The sequence below is a fragment of the Sceloporus occidentalis genome, unplaced genomic scaffold, assembly GCF_023333645.1.
Source record: "Sceloporus occidentalis isolate IW3139 unplaced genomic scaffold, rSceOcc1.0.p SCAF_1, whole genome shotgun sequence".
In the NCBI taxonomy this organism is placed as follows: Eukaryota; Metazoa; Chordata; class Lepidosauria; order Squamata; family Phrynosomatidae; genus Sceloporus; species Sceloporus occidentalis.
In genome coordinates, this window is record NW_028316981.1 from 65,888,752 (window position 1) to 65,894,337 (window position 5,586).

The 5,586-nt window shown below is 44.1% G+C and overlaps 1 pseudogene; it reads right to left on the reverse strand.

Moving 5' to 3' along the window:
* Positions 1-4,538: 4,538 nt before the first annotated feature.
* On the reverse strand, positions 4,539-5,348 carry LOC149321511 (uncharacterized; annotated as a pseudogene).
* Positions 5,349-5,586: the final 238 nt, after the last annotated feature.

Sequence of the window (5,586 nt, forward strand, 5' to 3'; positions counted from 1 at the left end):
GTGTTCTGAGACAAAGCACAAACTTCTATCAGAGTGAGAAAGTCAGTTTGATTTGCATGAGAAGAGAAATTAATTAAGCACTTTGTTTCCTGTTTTTATTCCTTAGAAAACTGAGCAGTGCCCTTTGTTGGTTCATATAATATCTGTATAAAAAGGAGGAGAAGAGGGGGAGGAAAAAAGTAAATGAGGAGGGAGAAAAAAGGGAAAAAGAACCTTTAAGACTAACTGATTTTATTATTGCATGAGCTTTCATGAATATAAACTCACTTCTTTAGATGCTTTTGTATGAGTGTGTATGTGTATGTGCCTTCATGTTGCTTGTCCACTTATGGTAACCCCTTAATTTCATAGGGTTTTCTTAGGCAATGAATTACAGAGTTATAATAAATGCTCAGATGTAAAGCATATATACACAGGTGTGTGTCTGTATGCTTTATTTGTTTTTGATGTGTGCCTTCAAATTGTTTCCAGCTTATGGCAATCCTCAAGCAAACCTATCATGGAGTTTTCTTGGCAAGTTTCTTCAGAGAGGTTTGCCATTGCCACCCTCTGAAGATGAGAGAGTGTGATTTCCCCAAGGTCACCCAGTGGATTTACATGACTGAGCTGGGATTTGAACCCTGGTTTCCAGAGTCCTAGTCCAATGCTCAAACTATATTAGAGCATTTATTATCACTCTTAAGCATCTAAAGAAGTGGGTTGATCCATAGAATCATAGAATCTTAGAGTTGGAAGAGACCACAAGGGCCATCCAGTCCAGCCCCTGCCATGCAGAAACTCATAATCAAAGCATCCCTGACAGATGGCCATCCAGTCTTTGTTTAAAGATCTCCAAAGAAGAAGACTCCACCACACTCCGAGTAAGGAGATTATTACACACAGACAGGATAAGGATGGGATTGCTCTCCCATCCTTATCCCGTCTTTGACTGCAATCCTTCAAAAGACTTTCAGATCACAGTGCTATTGTCCCATCACTTAAGCGGCATTGCATTAACGCAAACTCTCATTAATGCAAAATGCCGGGCAATGCCACTTCAATGATGGGACAATGACGGGATCTGCACAATGTCGTTTGAAAGTCATTCATGCAATCACAGTCAATCACGTTTTCTGGGCAGGGTAATGATGGGATTAGCACAACATAGTATGAAAATGTTCTCGAGATCGCACTATGAGAACGGGAAAAGGACGGTACAAGGACATTTCGTCCTCCATTTGATAATCTCTAGAGAGTGTTCCACTGTTGAACAGCTCTTACCATCAGGAAGTTTTTCCTAATGTTTAGGTAGAATTTCTTTTCTGTAGTTTGAATCCATTCCCCCATATCCTAGACTCTGAAGCATCAGAAAGCAAGCTTCCTCCATGTTCAATATGACCTCCCTTCAAATATTTAAACAGCACTATCATGTAATCTTCTCTTCTCCAGGCTAAACAGCTTCCTAAGTCTCTCCTGATAAGGCATGGTTTCCAGACCCTTCACCATTTTGGTTGCCATCCTCTGGACACACTCCAGCTTGACAAACACCCTTTTTGGATTGTGGAGCCCAGAACTGGACACAATATTCTAGGTGAGGCCTGACCAAGGCAGAATAGAGTGGCACTATTACTCTCTGTGATCTAAACACTATACTTATTTAGTCTTAAAGGTAATGCTACACTCCCTCCTTTCCCTCCCCCTCCCTTCCTCTGTTTTATGCTGCAGGAGACTAATACAGCTACTGAATACACTTGACTATAAATCGACCTCATGTATAAGTCGAGGGCAGATTTTGGGTCCAAAATTAAGGATTTTGATATGACCCATGGATAAGTTGAGGGTAACATTTAGTGACATGTAACAAAGAATGTAAAGGATGAAGCAAAGGAAACCAATGCCAATGTTAAAAAAAATCCCGGCAGGCATAACTGTTTGTGCCCACCCTAAAGGTTGGATGGATAAGAAAATAGAGGGGAGGTCAGTGCTTCCAGGACAGATTACAATTTTGCCTTTCACCAGGAGCGGTTCATCTTTTATGTACAGTGCTTACATTGACCCGTGGATAAGTCAACTCAGGTTTTTTGGGTCAGTTTTTTCACTAAAATTTCTAGACTTATACATCTGTGTGTGTCTATGTTTGTGAGAGGGGGCAGGAGCAGAGGGGGGGGGGCAGCGAGGGAGATTTCCTGAAGAAAACATCTGTGGAACTCAAAGTCATTTCAGGGTTTGCTTTTCCATTGATAAATAGTCTATAGTACAGTGGGCCCTTGGTATTGGCTGGGGTTTGATTCCAGGACCCCCGTTGATACCAAAATACATGGATGTTCAAGTCCCATTAAATACAGTGGCATAGTAAAATGGTGCCATATATGAAATGGCAAAATCGAGGTTGGCTTTTTGGAATTTATATATTTTTAAAGTATTTTCAAGCCATAGATACTTGAATCCATTGATTTAAAAAAAACCTGTGGATACGGAGGGTTGGCTGTAATGCTAACTTTCTTTTGTAGAATCATGGCCACTATAGCAACAATGTCTTTAAAAGGGGGTAGTTAACACTAGGAGTTAAGAAACTAGGGGTGACCTACAGGCAATTTTAGTGGAAAGTGAGATCCTTCTTTTCCACAATATTATTATTTAATGGGTTCCAGTCTTTTATTATTATTATTTACTTTATTTGTATGCTGGCTTTCTCCCAGGATAGGACCCAAGGCTCAGACTTTTCCCCAAATTCTAAAAGACTAAGGTGGGTTACAAACCGCCGTTAAAGTATGGACTCAGTCCGTACTAGGGTTAGGAAGGTGCGGTGCTTCCGCACCCCCCTAACCCTAGTACGGACTGAGTCCATACAAAATGGTGGCTCCCCTTCCACAAGGGGGCCGCCATGACGATGTCACAACCGCGCCTCCTCTACACGGGGCGGCGCGGACGTGACGTCGTTGGTCCGCGCCAGGGCGCCTAGGGCACTCTTTCCGTGGACCAGGAAGGAGCTCCGTTTTGGAGCTCCTTCCTGGTTTGCGGTGGCGCTTCGCTTCGCTGGGCGCAGCCTTCAGACGGCTGTGCCCAGCGAAGCAATAGAGAAAGGGGCCAAGCGGCCCCTTTCTCCTTCTCCCCGCCGCCGCGGGGTATCCTTGGGGCTTGAAGCCCCAGGGACACCCCTTTTCAGGCTGCAGGGAAGCGGCGTTTTGCTGCTTCCCCGCAGCCTGAAAAGCGGCGGATCGGGGCCTCAGCGGCTGCCATTCTGGCAGCTGAGGCCCCGATACACCGGGGAAAGGGGCAGGTGCAGCCTGCCCCAAATGGGCGGTCTATAACCCGCCCCAAATACCATTTCTGAGGCTTAGTCAGAGACCCAGCATGGTGGAGTGGTTTGAACCTTGGACTAGATTCCTCCCCCCCCCCCCCCCCAATTCCTCTGTGGACTGTACTCTCCCACAGCAAGCTCAAATACCTCCATTTTCTTGTTCATTCCTTCTCAAAATGCTAGCAGTGTCCTATAATCCGCCCCACACACTCAGGTCAGCCAGGAAGAATTTGCTGAGGATCCCGATGGCGAGATATGTGTCAACCTCGCAAAGGGCCTTTTCCATCTCGGCCTCTAGGATCTGGAACACCCTTCCCGATGAGCTCCGCTCCACCACCTCCCTGGATCTCTTTAAAAAGAGACTCAAGACCTTCTTGTTTCGGCAAGCCTTCCCCGATGTTCCTTGATATCATGTGACTCCCCCCTAAATGTACTGTACTATCGACTGCACTCAGCTAGCTTGGATTTGATGTAATGGTTTTAATTTGTATAACTGTAATGTTTTTATTGAAGTTTTATTTATGTATTGCAATTTTTATTCTGTATTATCTACTCTGTCGTTGCAATTTTTACCTGTACACCGCTTTGATCACTGCGGAAAAGCGGTTTATAAATAAAACTTATTATTATTATTATTATTATTATTATTATTATTACTTCATGTTGCCATTTTGAGAAAGATTGCAAAGAAAAACTGAAGTATTTTGGGGTGGTAGTATGCCGTTTTGGGGTATTTATTCATGTGTGGGGGTATTTTTATATTTTATGTATTGGGGGAATTTTCTTTGTAGCTTTGATACAAAGGCTGCTGGAAATTTCCCTGTTTTTTTTAATGGAGGTTGTAAAGTTGGGGGACTATTTGTGGGAATCCACAAAAGTTGGATCCAGAAGTTGCATGCAGCCCCAGCCTGTATTTTGCTCTCCTGCCCTCTACTACAAGAAAACAATTGGCTTGCCAGGTTTAGTTGGACTGCAACTCTCAGTAATTGGCTATCTTGGTTAGGGCTGCTGGGAATTTTAGCCCAAAAAAATTTGGAGGGCTGCATGATCCCCACTGCTGCTCTACTCAAATAATAATAATTATTATTATTATTATTTATATTTTCCCGCCTCTCCCGGGTGGATTGAGGTGGGATCACAACCTAGTTTAGGATACAATACAGAATAAAACACAGCAATTCAATAAAAATACATAACAATTAGCTATTAAAAACAGGACACAAAGCGACACTGAAGTTCAAGGAGGTGGATTTGTGTCTTACATAAAATCGAGTGGGTATGCTCGCCTGAAGAGCTCCATATTAACTGCCCTCCTGAAGGTTTCCAGGGAGGTAGTAAGATGGATCTCTTCCGGGAGACTATTCCACAATCTTGGAGTAGCTAGCGTAAAAGCTTTTTGAGAAGTTGAAGCATATTTGGTTGTTGTTACTTCCGGCAAGTTCTTCCCCATTGTTCCAAGAGTGTGGGGTGGATTGTATAGGGAGGTGCGTTCTCGTAAGTAAGTCGGGCCCAAGCCATGTAGGGCTTTAAAGGTAATAACCAACACCTTGTATTGTGCCCGGAAGCAAATTGGGAGCCAATGGAGATCTTTTAAGATTGGTGTTATGTGGTCAAACCTTGAAGAATTGGTGACCAATCTGGCTGCCATATTTTGCACTAACTGAAGCTTCTGAACTTGGTACAAGGGTAGCCTCATGTAGAGGGCATTACAAAAATCAAGGCGAGAGGATACCAGACCATGTACCACCGTCTCAAGGTCCTTTCAGTCTAGGTAGGGACACATTTGGTGTATCAACCGAAGTTGGTACCAAGCACTTCTGGCCATCGCATCTACTTGAGATGACAAGTGTAGAGACGAATCCAGAAGTACTCCCAGACTGTGAACTTTGTTTTTCAGGGGAAGTGTGACCCCGTCCAGGACAGGTTGGTAAATTTCCTTCCCCAGACCTGAGGTGCCTATTGCAAGTATCTCCGTTTTCTCTGGATTCAGCCTGAGTTTGTTTTTCCTCATCCAGTCTATTACTGATTCAAGGCAGGTATTCAGAGGAGAGATGCCATCCTTAGTCATTGAAGCAGTTGGAGGCATAGAGAAGCATATTTGGGTGTCATCCGCATACTGATAACACCGCACTCCATGTCTCTGGATAATCTCTCCCAGCGGTTTCATGTAAATGTTAAACAGCATGGGAGACAGAATGGCGCCTTGAGGGACGCCAGGTGTCAGCTCTCTCTTAGAGGAGCAACTGTCCCCCAGCCTCACCATCTGGAATCTGCCCAAGAAGTAGGACCAGAACCACTGGAATGCA